Raw genomic sequence first — 18,498 nt, 5'->3', positions numbered from 1 at the left:
CTAACTGCAGGCGTTGCAAAGCAATCACTAGCCTGCTATTCAGTGAGGGTTGTGTGGCAATCATCATATTTTTGCTGTTGTTGAATTTGCCTCACCAAGATTTACATGCTAAAATTGCCACTGATTATAATTTACATTTCCTGTTTCTGCAGGATTCTTTTCCTGTTCTGAGAAACTGGATCAAATTAAGATATGGGATATGTATGAGTGGACTCATAATTTACAATATCTGTGGAGTTTGCTATAACCTCTAAATATTATTTATGAAAAATGTAATAATTTCCATACTGATTGTCCGATTGTTGTATGCCTGGTCATTACTCTTTAGCCTGTTGCTTGTTCTCCTTCTGCCATGAGTGTCTGTGAGAGCACTTCACACTCTGTACTGTAACTGGGTCTAAAGGGTGACTGGCATCCATCCAAGGAGCTTCCGTGACAAACGCAGACGGCTGGGGGCCACTTCCTCCGGCACAGGCTGTTCTCTCAGCCGCCGGCCGAGCCGCCCTCCTGGGGCCAGAGTTGGGGACGTGGATCAGGGAGCACACAGGCCCGGGCCTGCAGGGGAGCCACCCCAACCACTGGGACAACATATGTTGTCGTTGTCCTATCCTCGTACACAGGATATAACTGAAATCTATGGAATGCCTTTCACTTAATACACTAAAATGCATATCAAGATGCCCTTTGGGGATTCCTTTGGTAGGTTGGATGACCTGTGTCCACAATAACTTTGCCATTCATAATGCATTTCAGAGGGATATAATTGAAACCTTCCCTGTCTTACGACTTGGCTGAATATACACATCTCTGTCAACCCTAAATCGATTTCACAGTGGAGGCTGCAGACATTGGGCGTATCTCCTCTCAGGGTTCACTGCAGATGGCCATGGTCCCTTACTCTCTATCCTTCTCCCCTCTACCCCCTCCAACCTCTATACTGTACTCATGTTCAGCTAGAGCTGCAGGTCAGGTAATTTTTTTCTCTGTCAGATAGAGCATAGTGTTTGGCTGATGATAAAAGGACTACAGTGCTGTCAGTGCATGATTCTATCACATCTGAACAGTGCATGATTCTATCACATCTAAACAGTGCATGATTATATCACTGTCCCAGTGGTCCAGTGCTGCAAGGAAAGACCTAGTTAAGCTGCAGCTGGCCCAGAACAGAGTGGCACGTTTTGCTCTTAATTGCAATCAGAGGGCTGATATAAATACTATGCATGCCAGTCTCTCTTGGCTAAGAGTTGAGGAGAGACTGACTGCATCACTTCTTCTTTTTATAAGAAATATTAATGTGTTGAAAATCCCAAATAGTTTGCATAGTCAACTTACACACAGCTCTGACACACACACTTATCTCACCAGACATGCCACCAGGGGTCTTTTCACAGTCCCCAAATCCAGAACAAATTCAAGAAAGCATACAGTATTATATAGAGCCCGAATTGCATGGAACTTCCTTCCATCTCATATTGCTCAAATAAAACGCAAACCTGTTTTTTTTTAAACTAGCACTTTTTCATGGTGTGAAGCCGCGGGGCCAGGTGTTGTCTACCTCACTTGCTTTGGCAATGTTAACACATGTTTCCCATGCCAATAATAATAAATAATAAATCCTCTCTACATTTTCCTCCTCTGTCTCTGCTGCTAAAGCCACTTTCTACCACTCTAAATTCCAAGCATCTGCCTCTAACCCTAGGAAGCTCTTTGCCACCTTCTCCTCCCTCCTGAATCCTCCTCCCCCCTCCCTCTCTGCAGATGACTTCGTCAACCATTTTGAAAAGAAGGTCGACGACATCCGATCCTCGTTTGCTAAGTCAAACGACACCGCTGGTTCTGCTCACACTGCCCTACCCTGTGCTCTGACCTCTTTCTCCCCTCTCTCTCCAGATGAAATCTCGCGTCTTGTGACGGCTGGCCGCCCAACAACCTGCCCGCTTGACCCTATCCCCTCCTCTCTTCTCCAGACCATTTCCGGAGACCTTCTTCCTTACCTCACCTCGCTCATCAACTCATCCCTGACCGCTGGCTACGTCCCTTCCGTCTTCAAGAGAGCGAGAGTTGCACCCCTTCTGAAAAAAACCTACACTCGATCCCTCCGATGTCATCAATTACAGACCAGTATCCCTTCTTTCTTTTCTCTCCAAAACTCTTGAACGTGCCGTCCTTGGCCAGCTCTCCCGCTATCTCTCTCAGAATGACCTTCTTGATCCAAATCAGTCAGGTTTCAAGACTAGTCATTCAACTGAGACTGCTCTTCTCTGTATCACGGAGGCGCTCCGCACTGCTAAAGCTAACTCTCTCTCCTCTGCTCTCATCCTTCTAGACCTATCGGCTGCCTTCGATACTGTGAACCATCAGATCCTCCTCTCCACCCTCTCCGAGTTGGGCATCTCCGGCGCGGCCCACGCTTGGATTGCGTCCTACCTGACAGGTCGCTCCTATCAGGTGGCGTGGCGAGAATCTGTCTCCTCACCATGCGCTCTCACCACTGGTGTCCCCCAGGGTTCGGTTCTAGGCCCTCTCCTATTCTCGCTATACACCAAGTCACTTGGCTCTGTCATAACCTCACATGGTCTCTCCTATCATTGCTATGCAGACGACACACAATTAATCTTCTCCTTTCCCCCTTCTGATGACCAGGTGGCGAATCACATCTCTGCATGTCTGGCAGACATATCAGTGTGGATGACGGATCACCACCTCAAGCTGAACCTCGGCAAGACGGAGCTGCTCTTCCTCCCGGGAAGGACTGCCCGTTCCATGATCTCGCCATCACGGTTGACAACTCCATTGTGTCCTCCTCCCAGAGCGCTAAGAACCTTGGCGTGATCCTGGACAACACCCTGTCGTTCTCAACTAACATCAAGGCGGTGGCCCGTTCCTGTAGGTTCATGCTCTACAACATCCGCAGAGTACGACCCTGCCTCACACAGGAAGCGGCGCAGGTCCTAATCCAGGCACTTGTCATCTCCCGTCTGGATTACTGCAACTCGTTGTTGGCTGGGCTCCCTGCCTGTGCCATTAAACCCTACAACTCATCCAGAACGCTGCAGCCCGTCTGGTGTTCAACCTTCCCAAGTTCTCTCACGTCACCCTGCTCCTCCGCTCTCTCCACTGGCTTCCAGTTGAAGCTCGCATCCGCTACAAGACCATGGTGCTTGCCTACGGAGCTGTGAGGGGAACGGCACCTCAGTACCTCCAGGCTCTGATCAGGCCCTACACCCAAACAAGGGCACTGCGTTCATCCACCTCTGGCCTGCTCGCCTCCCTACCACTGAGGAAGTACAGTTCCCGCTCAGCCCAGTCAAAACTGTTCGCTGCTCTGGCCCCCAATGGTGGAACAAACTCCCCACGACGCCAGGACAGCGGAGTCAATCACCACCTTCCGGAGACACCTGAAACCCCACCTCTTTAAGGAATACCTAGGATAGGATAAAGTAATCCTTCTCACCCCCCTTAAAAGATTTAGATGCACTATTGTAAAGTGGCTGTTCCACTGGATGTCATAAGGTGAATGCACCAATTTGTAAGTCGCTCTGGATAAGAGCGTCTGCTAAATGATATATAGAGAGAGAGAGAGAGAGAGAGAGAGAGAGAGAGAGAGAGAGAGAGAGAGAGAGAGAGAGAGAGAGAGAGAGAGAGAGAGAGAGAGAGAGAGAGAGAGAGAGAGAGAGAGAGAGAGAGAGAGAGAGAGAGAGAGAGAGAGAGAGAGAGAGAGAGAGAGAGAGAGAGAGAGAGAGAGAGAGAGAGAGAGAGAGAGAGAGAGAGAGAGAGAGAGAGAGAGAGAGAGAGAGAGAGAGAGAGAGAGAGAGAGAGAGAGAGAGAGAGAGAGAGAGAGAGAGAGAGAGAGAGAGAGAGAGAGAAAAATCAGATGAGAACAATCAGATGAGAACAATCAGATGAGCTCCTGCATTTATCAGGGTTTTCTTTAAAAAAAAAATATATAGATTTAGAGTTAGATAAACTTGGATTTTTTGTGTCAGGAACATATACAGGGTGCTACCCTCTACAACATAACCCTCACTTTAAATCATTTCTCAAAGCCTACAAACTGATTTTAGACAGAATTACGGGTTGAAGGTTTACAACTACCAAAGAGTATTATTCTATATAGCAAATTCTCTGGAAAACAACAGAAACCTGTAAACACCACCCATCCTGGAACTGAGTGAGTAATGTTGAGTCTGAAACTATATTTTATTTCCAAAAGCCAAGAAGAAAAACATACTACATAACTTTATAAGGACTGAACGCTAACATAATTCTGCCAAGCTTGATACAGCTTCAATTAGCACTGACGTGTCAAGTGAGAGGTGTCAAAGCCCTTTAGCCCAACAATGGCAGGAGAGTCACGTCAAACAGTCTACCCCAACAGAATAGAGAGGCCTTAGAAGCTGCCTCCCGCTGTTCAGAGGTAATTAAAACACAGTACCCTGTGTATGTAAAGAATGATAAGGCAAGAAAAGATTACAAAATGAAGCTCCTTATGGAAAATCAAGAGACACTTTTTGCTGACTATTACAAAAAATGGGAACATCAGCAACCTTATCTTCCACACAAACCATCCCCTGGCATGGCACAGTGCTATATTAGCACACTACCCCTCTGTTAAGAGAGGGGGTGTTAACAAGGGGTGGAAACTCAGAATACTTGACCACGAGGACTCTGAGTCAGCTAATATAAATCTCTATAAGTCTGGAACAGTAATGGTACAGGGTAACCCCAAACAGTTTCAGCTGGACTTTCACCTAATTAAAGAATTAGCCCAGCAGGAGAAGCTCTCCCTTGGGAAAGATAGCCCCACCCTGAGTGGGTCAGACCAGACCTCATTATATAACCCCACAGACGAGCAACCCCCAGCGGAAACTCAACCTCCCAGCACAGAGTACTACCCTCTCATTGAAATGAAGGATAAATTCACCCAGCTGGAGGTAAGACAGGTGGAGCTGGAACAGCAGGTGATTACACTTCAGTCAGCACAGACCCAGACACCAGTCCAGCACAACAACACTCTCTTAACCAGACCTGGAGAGCTGGAGGTAGAGAGAGACATATCTGCTCTCTGGACAGTGGTGAGACAACTTCAACAGGAGAAGGAGCAGGAGAAGAACAGAGCACTAGAGGAGAGGATCAGACTGCTGAAGGAGAGGTTGAGGGGGATAGTGTGTGACAGAGAACAATCCACTAGAGAGGTGGCCACCCCCACAGAGAAGCCAGCAGAACAGCCCACCTCAGCACCCGACAAAAGTCTCGACACCACAGCAGAACAGTCCACACCAGACCCTGACCATAGCGGTGACATAACAGCAGAACAGACAAATGAAGAACCCCAAGCCCAGCGGCTCTCACCTCCTAGGCACAAATATGACAACATAACCAACAAAAACGGGTCACAACTCCTGCAGCTCTGTCGCACGCTGGGTATGTATATAGTCAATGGTAGGCTTCGAGGGGACTCCTATGGTAGGTACACCTATAGCTCATCTCTTGGCAGCAGTACTGTAGACTACTTTATCACTGACCTCAACCCAGATTCTCTCAGAGCGTTCACAGTCAGCCCGCTGACACCCCTATCAGACCACAGCAAAATCACAGTCTACTTGAACAGAGCAATACTCAATCATGTGGCATCAAAGCCAAAGGAACTGAGTAACATTAAGAAATGCTATAGATGGAAGGAATGCTTTTTGGAAATCTAACAAAAAAAATTAGGCAACAACAAATTCAATCCACTGTAATAGTGAAGGTGTAAACTTGGCAGTAGAAAATCTTAATAGTATATTTGACCTCTCAGCTTCCCTATCAAATCTAAAAATAGAAAACTGAAGAAAAAGAACAACAATGACAAATGGTTTGATGAAGAATGCAAAAATCTAAGAAAGAAATTGAGAAACCTGTCCAACCAAAAACATAGAGACCCGGAAAACCTGAGTCTACGCCTTCACTATGATGAATCACTAAAACAATACAGAAATACACTACGGAAAAAGAAGGAACAGCACGTCAGAAATCAGCTCAATGTAATTGAAGAATCCATAGACTCTAACCACTTCTGGGAAAATTGGAAAACACTAAATAAACAACAACATGAAGAATTATCTATCCAAAATGGAGATGTATGGGTAAACCACTTCTCCAATCTTTTTGGCTCTATAACAAAGAATAAAGAGCAAAAACATATACATGATCAAATACAAATCTTAGAATCAACTATTAAAGACTACCAGAACCCACTGGATTCTCCAATGACCTTGAATGAGTAATAGGACAAAATAAAGACCCTCCAACCCAAAAAGGCCTGTGGTGTTGATGGTATCCTCAATGAAATGATAAAATATACAGACAACAAATTCCAATTGGCTATACTAAAACTCTTTAACATCATCCTTAGCTCTGGCACCAAGGACTGATCACCCCAATCCACAAAGTGGAGACAAATTTGACACCAATAACAACTGTGGGATATGCGTCAACAGTAACCTTGGGAAAATCCTTTGCATTATCATTAACAGCAGACTCATACATTTCCTCAATGAAAACAATGTACTGAGCAAATGTCAAATTGGCTTTTTACCAAATTACCGTACAACAGACCATGTATTCACCCAGCACACCCTAATTGACAACCAAACAAACCAAAACAAAGGCAAAGTCTTCTCATGCTTTGTTGATTTCAAAAAACCCTTCGACTTAATTTGGCATGAGGGTCTGCTATACAAATTGATGGAAAGTGGTGTTGGGGGTAAAACATACAACATTATAAAATCCATGTACACAAACAACAAGTGTGCGGTTAAAATTGGCAAAAAAACACACACATTTCTTCACACAGGGCCGTGGGGTGAGACAGGGATGCAGCTTAAGCCCCACCCTCTTCAACATATATATATCAAGGAATTGGCGCGGGCACTAGAAAAGTCTGTAGCACCCGGCCTCACCTACTAGAATCCAAAGTCAAATGTCTACTGTTTGCTGATGATCTGGTGCTTCTGTCACCAACCAAGGAGGGCCTACAGCAGCACCTAGATCTTCTACACAGATTCTGACAGTAAATCTCAGTAAGACCAAAATAATGGTGTTCCAAAAAAGGTCCAGTCGTCAGGACCACAAATACAAATTCCATCTAGACACTGTTGCCCTAGAGCACACAAAAAACTATACATACCTTGGCCTAAACATCAGCGCCACAGGTAACTTCCACAAAGCTGTGAACGATCTGAGAGACAAGGCAAGAAGGGCATTCTATGCCATTAAAAGGAACATAAAATTCAACATACCAATTAGGATCTGGCTAAAAATACTTGAATCAGTCATAGAGCCCATTGCCCTTTATGGTTGTGGGGTCTGGGGTCCGCTCACCAACCAAGACTTCACAAAATGGGACAAACACCAAATTGAGACTCTGCATGCAGAATTCTGCAAAAATATCCTCCGTGTACAACGTAGAACACCAAATGATGCATGAAGAGCAGAATTAGGCCGCTACCCACTAATTATCCAAATCCAGAAAAGAGACGTTAAATTCTACAACCACCTAAAAGGAAGCGATTCCCAAACCTTCCATAACAAAGCCATCACCTACAGAGAGATTAACCTGGAGAAGAGTCCCCTAAGCAAGCTGGTCCTGGGGCTCTGTTCACTAACACAAACACACCCCACAGAGTCCCAGGACAGCAGCACAATTAGACCCAACCAAATCATGAGAAAACAAAAAGATAACTTCTTGACACATTGGAAAGAATTAACAAAAAAACAGAGCAAACTAGAATGCTATTTGGCCCTAAACAGAGAGTACACAGTGGCAGAATACCTGACCACTGCTTTGACTATGTACAGACTCAGTGAGCATAGCCTTGCTATTGAGAAAGGCCGCCGTAGGCTCTCAAGAGAAGACAGGCTACTGCCAACAAAATGAGGTGGAAACTGAGCTGCACTTCCTAACCTCCTGCCCAATGTATGACCATATTAGAGATACATATTTCCCTCAGATTACACAGATCCACAAATAATTTGACAACAAATCCAATTTTGATAAACTCCATATCTACTGGGTGACATTCCACAGTGTGCCATCACAGCAGCAATATTTGTGACCTGTTGCCATAAGAAAAGGGCAACCAGTGAAGTACAAACAACATTGTAAATGAGAGAGAGAGAGAGAGAGAGAGAGAGGTGTCTGGGTTCAGACTGTTGTCTGTGACATGGAGAGAAATGACAGACAAGGCACAGAGAATGGTCTGCTATGCTGTGGACATCCCCTGTCTCCATCTTCACTTTCTGACTCGCTCCCCTTGAACGCTCCATCTCTGCTGGTCCTTAGCCCGAGCCAACATGCTGTCTCTATCTGTTGTTGACTGTAAAAACAACCAGTCACAACAGATGGACACAGCTCTATTTTAGTGTGTGTGTGAACGTGCCTGCGTACGTGGCTGTGTGTATCCACTGATGAGAGAGGAGATGTATCCGTTCTCCCCTGAATGTTTGTGTGTGTGAGAAAACGTGTCTGTGTGCACTGGCAGCATGTGACTTCTTACTGTGTGTGTGTTTGTGGGGATACTGTTGTTTTAGCAGAGTATTTTCTTCAGGGATGATGAGTGTTGTGTGTAGGCTGAGGGTGGTCTCTCCCCAGCAGATCCCCGAGGGACACACATCCCCTGGGGCAGCAATGCGGCTGGCCTACCGGGTTCTACTGTGTGCCATGTGAAGGCCAACTGGGCAGCAATGTGACACAACAAACCATCAAAGAGCAGATGTGGACGTGGATGATGATAACTAAGCACAGAAAAATACCCTACAGAGGAGGAGAGCAGCAAGGGATGGGTGGCACAGAAAGAAGTGCGACTGTGCCTTGCAAAAATGATACAAGAAAGTCCCCTATCCAATGTAAAAAGGAGATTACTTTAACGGAGCAATCACCACCAGTCTGACGTCACAATGTACTCAAAATTTCTCTGAAAGTACACAACTCCATATTGTGAAATGTACAGTTGTTTCCCCAGGGCATAGAAACTGAATGACATGGACAAGTGACAGCACACCTTGAACAAATGGTAGAAAGATATGTGTGTTATGATTATTACTCTGTGTCGAGATTTATCAAATGCGCTTCCAGTAGGTTGAAAAGTATTGAAAAGACGTTCTTCATCCTCAGTAATCTCTCTAAGTGTAAACCATTAAGCAGCTTTCCCTATTGACTTTTTGTTCAAAGGCCAAGTCAATACAATCAATGGATTCAAGCAGGTCATTTGTAGAAAAGCTTATTTGAAGTAGATTTTTTTGTTTTATTAATGGCAACATGTAATGGTCGTATGTCAACACATGCTTTGTGCTTTGCTTCAAATCTCAAGAAATCTGCTTGGACTCAATGTCACCAAGATGTGGGTCATTGTGACTAAATGTCTCCAAAGCACAGCATTTTTTAATTGTATCTATATGCTACATCTCCAGGTAAACAAACTCTGATGACCTGAATAGTATAAGTCAATTGACTGTTCTTTACTCTTACTTCTACCTATATGTGCGCTTAATAAATCAAGCATATCTGGCAACCACGCAGAGAGATTTCTTCACCTGCATTGCTCTTGATGTGTGTGTGGGCAGCAGCAGCTCAGTATTTTGGCGCTGTGAGAGATTAATGCAGTGTATGGGAGCTGGAGATGACCCTCAATAACTCACATCTCAGGCAGGGAGAGGAGGTGATAGACAGGCAGAATCATGCAGAGGATGGAGAATCAGTGTGTGAAGTAGAAGCTAAGAATGCATGCATGCAGCTGCATAGAGCAAATACTGTACAGCCCTAATATCACGTCCTGACCATAGAAAGCCTTTATTTTCTATGGTGAAGTAGGTCAGGGTGTGACTGGGGGGTGTTCTAGTTTATTATTTCTATGTGTAGTCTACTTTTTATATTTCTATGTTGGCCTGGTATGGTTCCCAATCAGAGGCAGCTGTCTATCGTTGTCTCTGATTGGGGATCATATTTAGGTAGCCTTTTCCCACTTGTTGTTTGTGGGATCTTGTTCTTGTATTGTTTTGTTGCTGGTTCACATTTAAATAAAATATAATGAACCCAAATCACGCTGCGCCTTGGTCTACTCATTTCGACGAGCGTTACACCTAAAACCCTTTCTTGTTCCTAATGTAAATGAACAAAACATAGTAGAGTTCTTTCCCCTTGTAGTGATAACATTCAAATGGAAAAACATACCGATCATGTCCTTGTCTCCGACTGTCTATTGCCACTTCTTCGCAAGGTGTTACCACGGAGACATACATTTGACACGTAGCCTTTGTCTCATGCCGCCCACCTGTCTTGTTGAGAGTTCTCTTTGTCAATTAAATTAGATCTGGTTAGGGTATCGCTTACGGCCCACTTCTGCTTGATTGTTTCTCTGCTCTACCTCACAAAGCCCGAGTTTGAGCTCCTCTGATTCCAAGAAATGTTTACTTGCCGCAGGATAAGTCAAAGCAAACGGAATCAGAAACTGAAGAGTGTTACCCTGCCTTATGCTTTCCTGGGTTCTCATGGAATTGTTATTGCTATATATTGTACATTCATGCCCATTCTATTTCTGAAGAGGTTTTGGTGTAACCCTTGGCAATCTCTCAGGTTTGGGGATGTTTGAGTTGCAATACTGTGGTAAAGAATGAGCTCCCTGAAGTGCTTCCATTTGGAGAAGGAGGAGCAGGGTTCCAGGTAGGTCAGATGTCTCCATAATCTGGGATTATTTTTGAGTACGCCTCACTCAAATTGACTCAAAACTATATATAAGCACAGAACAATCTTGACGATTACACTCTAAAAATAACATACCCTAAATAAGGTTTATTTTAGCGTTGGCCCAGGCCACTTGGATTCCCCTTGGGAATATAACGAAATCCGAAGGATTGACATCAGCCACTGTACGTATATGAAGTGCCTGAAATAGCCAGGGGTTGTGAGGTCAACAATGTCACGTCATCTTTCTGTGAAAAAGGATAATGTGAATGAATAAACACGATGAGATAAAAAGCTGTCCTGTAATACCCCAGCAGGCCTGAAGGTCTAGGGTAGCATGCTGCAGAAGCTGAAATGAAGCTGAAGCTCTTTTCAATGGAAAACTGTTCATGTTATGTAACATTTCACAGAGTAATTACACACGGACTCAGACCTTTATCCCTAGCTCACCGTGCTGCAGGATTCTGTGTGCCACATCTTGCCCAAAACCACATCTGAACCCTCAGTGTGAATTCTTGTCAGGGGAGCACTGGGAGGGGGATGTTGCATTGAATTAGACTCTGTTATGTATTTCACAGAACAGTACTGTCGGGCACTTACATAACAAAATAAATAGAACATGGAGGGGACCAACACTTTATGAACAATTAATAAATGATATATCCCTTGAGTAACATGCACTTAAGCCACAGCAGTGACATTGAAAATACACGGTGGCATATCCGCATTGCATGGAGCAGAGTAAGGAGGGCCAACTGTGAAATGTACAAGTCTACTCTCAGCTGTACTTTAAAAGCCAGTCAAATTGACTGCATTTATCAACACTTACACTTGTATTACTGGTAATCCATCACTTTTACTTGTAACCCCCCACACACAAAGGATAGAGCTATGCTATGGTCCAGTTGAAACATGACAAAGAGAATGTTGAAATGTGACTCTTCTCACAGGCTCAACTTCAAGTTGAAGTGCACTGCATATTTAAAAGTACAAAATACACAGTGCACAACGAAGTTGGAATTAAAACAATGAAAACTTCCAGTTTGAGTAGCTTGCCACTACTGAGAAGAGGATTCTAAACCCTCTGGGCTTGGTCTCCCATCTAGCTCCTCAGGCAGGCTGAGTGAGATCTGTCATGTTTTCTTTTTCAGGCCCAGTAGTTTCACAGGAAGCCTACGCCCAGGTGGGGAGCCATGGGGAACATGACACCGCTAGTGCAGCTAAGACGGAGGTCTAACCATCATGGCCAGAGCTAGAACAGGGTTGGTAGATCTATGAGATCAAATAAACACAACATTGTTTCGAGATGGCAAGTGCACCTCACTGATTTGTAATATGTCTACATTAGGCCACTGAAATTGATTTAAATGTATAATAATTGCAAATAAAATCAATAATTTTTAATGGTAAATATACTTTTCATTGGCTGTGGTGGACAATAAATCATGTCAAATGGTTCTAATCAATAGCTGCACATGATGCTGAGTCCCAAAATAGTTGGTCAATATCAAGGGCTCTGAAGGAATGTTTTAAGACCCAATGTTATCCATATCATGTATCTTAAAGGTACTTAGTGGGCCCCACCCAGTAGTCCCTTCCACAGGCCCTTAGCTACTATACTGTGGCTTGTTTCAGTCCCTTCCACAGGCCTTAGCTACTGTACTGTGGCTCGTTTCAGACCCTTCCACAGGCCCTTAGCTACTATACTGTGACTCGTTTCAGTCCCTTCCACAGGCCTTAGCTACTGTACTGTGGCTCGTTTCAGTCCCTTCCACAGGCCTTTAGCTAATATACTGTGACTCGTTTCAGTCCCTTCCACAGGCCTTTAGCTACTATACTGTGACTCGTTTCAGTCCCTTCCACAGGCCTTTAGCTACTGTACTGTGACTCGTTTCAGTCCCTTCCACAGGCCCTTAGCTACTATACTGTGACTCGTTTCAGTCCCTTCCACAGGCCTTTAGCTACTATACTGTGACTCGTTTCAGTCCCTTCCACAGGCCTTAGCTACTGTACTATGACTCGTTTCAGTCCCTTCCACAGGCCTTAGCTACTGTACTATGACTCGTTTCAGTCCCTTCCACAGGCCTTTAGCTACTATACTGTGACTCGTTTCAGTCCCTTCCACAGGCCTTTAGCTACTGTACTGTGACTCGTTTCAGTCCCATCCACAGGCCTTTAGCTACTGTACTGTGACTCGTTTCAGTCCCTTCCACAGGCCTTAGCTGCTGTACTGTGACTCGTTTCAGTCCCTTTCACAGGCCTTAGCTGCTGTACTGTGACTCGTTTCAGTCCCTTCCACAGGCCTTAGCTACTGTACTGTGACTCGTTTCAGTCCCTTCCACAGGCCTTAGCTACTGTACTGTGACTCGTTTCAGTCCCTTCCACAGGCCTTTAGCTACTGTACTGTGACTCGTTTCAGTCCCTTCCACAGGCCTTAGCTACTGTACTGTGACTCGTTTCAGTCCCTTCCACAGGCCTTAGCTACTGTACTGTGACTCGTTTCAGTCCCTTCCACAGGCCTTAGCTACTGTACTGTGACTCGTTTCAGTCCCTTCCACAGGCCTTTAGCTACTGTACTGTGACTCGTTTCAGTCCCTTCCACAGGCCTTAGCTACTGTACTGTGGCTCGTTTCAGTCCCTTCCACAGGCCTTAGCTACTGTACTGTGACTCGTTTCAGTCCCTTCCACAGGCCTTAGCTACTGTACTGTGACTCGTTTCAGTCCCTTCCACAGGCCTTAGCTACTGTACTGTGGCTCGTTTCAGTCCCTTCCACAGGCCTTAACTACTGTACTGTGGCTCGTTTCAGTCCCTTCCACAGGCCTTAACTACTGTACTGTGGCTCGTTTCAGTCCCTTCCACAGGCCTTTAGTTACTATATTGTGACTCGTTTCAGTCCCTTCCACAGGCCTTTAGCTACTGTACTGTGGCTCGTTTCAGTCCCTTCCACAGGCCTTAGCTACTGTACTGTGGCTCGTTTCAGTCCCTTCCACAGGCCTTAGCTACTGTACTGTGACTCGTTTCAGTCCCTTCCACAGGCCTTAGCTACTGTACTGTGACTCGTTTCAGTCCCTTCCACAGGCCTTAGCTACTGTACTGTGACTCGTTTCAGTCCCTTCCACAGGCCTTAGCTACTGTACTGTGACTCGTTTCAGTCCCTTCCACAGGCCTTAGCTACTGTACTGTGGCTCGTTTCAGTCCCTTCCACAGGCCTTAGCTACTGTACTGTGGCTCGTTTCAGTCCCTTCCACAGGCCTTAGCTACTGTACTGTGGCTCGTTTCAGTCCCTTCCACAGGCCTTAGCTACTGTACTGTGACTCGTTTCAGTCCCTTCCACAGGCCTTAGCTACTGTACTGTGACTCGTTTCAGTCCCTTCCACAGGCCTTAGCTACTGTACTGTGACTCGTTTCAGTCCCTTCCACAGGCCTTAGCTACTGTACTGTGGCTCGTTTCAGTCCCTTCCACAGGCCTTTAGCTACTGTACTGTGACTCGTTTCAGTCCCTTCCACAGGCCTTAGCTACTATACTGTGACTCGTTTCAGTCCCTTCCACAGGCCTTAGCTACTGTACTGTGGCTCGTTTCAGTCCCTTCCACAGGCCTTAGCTACTGTACTGTGGCTCGTTTCAGTCCCTTCCACAGGCCTTAGCTACTGTACTGTGACTCGTTTCAGTCCCTTCCACAGGCCTTAGCTACTGTACTGTGACTCGTTTCAGTCCCTTCCACAGGCCTTAGCTACTGTACTGTGACTCATTTCAGTCCCTTCCACAGGCCTTAGCTACTGTACTGTGGCTCGTTTCAGTCCCTTCCACAGGCCTTAGCTACTATACTGTGACTCGTTTCAGTCCCTTCCACAGGCCTTTAGCTACTGTACTGTGGCTCGTTTCAGTCCCTTCCACAGGCCTTAGCTACTGTACTGTGGCTTGTTTCAGTCCCTTCCACAGGCCTTTAGCTACTATACTGTGGCTCGTTTCAGTCCCTTCCACAGGCCTTAGCTACTGTACTGTGGCTTGTTTCAGTCCCTTCCACAGGCCTTTAGCTACTGTACTGTGACTCGTTTCAGTCCCTTCCACAGGCCTTAGCTACTGTACTGTGGCTCGTTTCAGTCCCTTCCACAGGCCTTAGCTACTGTACTGTGGCTCGTTTCAGTCCCTTCCACAGGCCTTTAGCTACTGTACTGTGGCTCGTTTCAGTCCCTTCCACAGGCCTTAGCTACTGTACTGTGGCTTGTTTCAGTCCCTTCCACAGGCATTAGCTACTGTACTGTGACTCGTTTCAGTCCCTTCCACAGGCCGTAGCTACTGTACTGTGGCTCGTTTCAGTCCCTTCCACAGGCCTTAGCTACTATACTGTGACTCGTTTCAGTCCCTTCCACAGGCCTTTAGCTACTGTACTGTGACTCGTTTCAGTCCCTTCCACAGGCCTTTAGCTACTGTACTGTGACTCGTTTCAGTCCCTTCCACAGGCCTTAGCTACTGTACTGTGACTCGTTTCAGTCCCTTCCACAGGCCTTAGCTACTGTACTGTGGCTCGTTTCAGTCCCTTCCACAGGCCTTAGCTACTGTACTGTGACTCGTTTCAGTCCCTTCCACAGGCCTTAGCTACTGTACTGTGACTCGTTTCAGTCCCATCCACAGGCCTTTAGCTACTGTACTGTGGCTCGTTTCAGTCCCTTCCACAGGCCTTTAGCTACTGTACTGTGACTCGTTTCAGTCCCTTCCACAGGCCTTAGCTACTGTACTGTGGCTCGTTTCAGTCCCTTCCACAGGCCTTAGCTACTGTACTGTGGCTCGTTTCAGTCCCTTCCACAGGCCTTAGCTACTGTACTGTGGCTCGTTTCAGTCCCTTCCACAGGCCTTTAGCTACTGTACTGTGACTCGTTTCAGTCCCTTCCACAGGCCTTTAGCTACTGTACTGTGACTCGTTTCAGTCCCTTCCACAGGCCTTTAGCTACTGTACTGTGGCTCGTTTCAGTCCCTTCCACAGGCCTTTAGCTACTATACTGTGACTCGTTTCAGTCCCTTCCACAGGCCTTAGCTACTGTACTGTGGCTCGTTTCAGTCCCTTCCACAGGCCTTAGCTACTGTACTGTGACTCGTTTCAGTCCCTTCCACAGGCCTTTAGCTACTGTACTGTGACTCGTTTCAGTCCCATCCACAGGCCTTTAGCTACTGTACTGTGGCTCGTTTCAGTCCCTTCCACAGGCCTTTAGCTACTGTACTGTGACTCGTTTCAGTCCCTTCCACAGGCCTTAGCTACTGTACTGTGGCTCGTTTCAGTCCCTTCCACAGGCCTTAGCTACTGTACTGTGGCTCGTTTCAGTCCCTTCCACAGGCCTTTAGCTACTGTACTGTGACTCGTTTCAGTCCCTTCCACAGGCCTTAGCTACTGTACTGTGACTCGTTTCAGTCCCATCCACAGGCCTTTAGCTACTGTACTGTGGCTCGTTTCAGTCCCTTCCACAGGCCTTTAGCTACTGTACTGTGACTCGTTTCAGTCCCTTCCACAGGCCTTAGCTACTGTACTGTGGCTCGTTTCAGTCCCTTCCACAGGCCTTAGCTACTGTACTGTGACTCGTTTCAGTCCCTTCCACAGGCCTTAGCTACTATACTGTGACTCGTTTCAGTCCCTTCCACAGGCCTTTAGCTACTATACTGTGACTCGTTTCAGTCCCTTCCACAGGCCTTAGCTACTGTACTGTGGCTCGTTTCAGTCCCTTCCACAGGCCTTTAGCTACTGTACTGTGACTCGTTTCAGTCCCTTCCATAGGCCTTTAGCTACTATACTGTGACTCGTTTCAGTCCCTTCCACAGGCCTTTAGCTACTATACTGTGGCTCGTTTCAGTCCCTTCCACAGGCCTTAGCTACTGTACTGTGGCTCGTTTCAGTCCCTTCCACAGGCCTTTAGCTACTGTACTGTGACTCGTTTCAGTCCCTTCCACAGGCCTTTAGCTACTGTACTGTGACTCGTTTCAGTCCCTTCCACAGGCCTTTAGCTACTATACTGTGACTCGTTTCAGTCCCTTCCACAGGCCTTAGCTACTGTACTGTGGCTCGTTTCAGTCCCTTCCACAGGCCTTAGCTACTGTACTGTGACTCGTTTCAGTCCCTTCCACAGGCCTTTAGCTACTATACTGTGACTCGTTTCAGTCCCTTCCACAGGCCTTTAGCTACTGTACTGTGGCTCGTTTCAGTCCCTTCCACAGGCCTTAGCTACTGTACTGTGACTCGTTTCAGTCCCTTCCACAGGCCTTTAGCTACTATACTGTGACTCGTTTCAGTCCCTTCCACAGGCCTTTAGCTACTGTACTGTGGCTCGTTTCAGTCCCTTCCACAGGCCTTAGCTACTGTACTGTGACTCGTTTCAGTCCCTTCCACAGGCCTTAGCTACTGTACTGTGACTCGTTTCAGTCCCTTCCACAGGCCTTTAGCTACTGTACTGTGACTCGTTTCAGTCCCTTCCACAGGCCTTAACTACTGTACTGTGACTCGTTTCAGTCCCTTCCACAGGCTTTAGCTACTGTACTGTGGCTCGTTTCAGTCCCTTCCACAGGCCTTAGCTACTGTACTGTGACTCGTTTCAGTCCCTTCCACAGGCCTTAGCTACTGTACTGTGACTCGTTTCAGTCCCTTCCACAGGCCTTTAGCTACTGTACTGTGACTCGTTTCAGTCCCTTCCACAGGCCTTAACTACTGTACTGTGACTCGTTTCAGTCCCTTCCACAGGCCTTAACTACTGTACTGTGACTCGTTTCAGTGAGTTGTTCTTTTTCTGTCCAGCCCCTGAATTCTTATTCATATGACTTCCACGGCTAAGTGGGACAATCTTCTTGAAAAACCATAGTCTCCTCTCTGTCGGTACAATTCAAATTAAGCTGTGGGATTCATTTAGCACATTTCAACCAGTTAAATCTTCAATTCTATATTTTGGTTGTGGGGGAGTGAGGGGGAAAGGTCCAGGGTAGTGTGTTTGGATATACTGATCATTTCAACCCTATTCACAAGAACCCCAAAAACGGCTGCAGGCAAAGTAAGGTTCTCACATACAGTATTTGTGATCTATGTACTCCCACTATGGTAGGCTGTGTAGAATGGTGCAGTTTTAGTCAGAACTACTCTATCTGAGGAATAAATCCATCTCAACCACCACTACCACTACTACCCACAACAAGCCATGACTGAAATATGGCCTGAATTGACTCTTTTTTTTAAAAGCAACTTAGCCAATAAAACTAGATATTTATTTATGTTTTATCAAGTTGTTAGACTCAGCTCCTCTGTTGAGGTGAACTGATGTTGTTTCCCAAACTTTCAGATATAGGGATCCCAACATAGGCCAATCATTCACTTGATATGGACCCTATCCGGGACATACATTTGACTTTTATTAATTAATATACAGCACCAGTCAAAAGTTTGGACACATTTACTCATTCCAGGGTTTTTCTTTATTTTTTACTATTGTCTACATTGTAGAATAATAGTGAAGGCATCAAAACTATGAAATAACACATTTGGAATCATGTAATAACCCAAAAAGTCATAAACAAATCAAAATGTATTTTATATTTGAGATTCTTCAAAGTAGCCACCCTTCGCCTTAATGACAGCTTTGCACACTCTTGGCATTTTCTCAACCAGCTTCATTAGTCTAGGTCCAAGAGGCTTCTAAACAGCTTCTACCCCCAAGCCATAAGACTCTTGAACATCTAGTCAAATGGCTACCCAGACTATTTGCAGTCCCCCCCCCTCTTTACACAACTGCTACTCTCTGTTGTCTT

The sequence above is a fragment of the Oncorhynchus keta genome, chromosome 32, assembly GCF_023373465.1.
Source record: "Oncorhynchus keta strain PuntledgeMale-10-30-2019 chromosome 32, Oket_V2, whole genome shotgun sequence".
Lineage (NCBI taxonomy): Eukaryota > Metazoa > Chordata > Actinopteri > Salmoniformes > Salmonidae > Oncorhynchus > Oncorhynchus keta.
The sequence above is the reverse complement of the archived record's forward strand: the minus strand, read 5'-3'. Positions refer to the sequence as shown.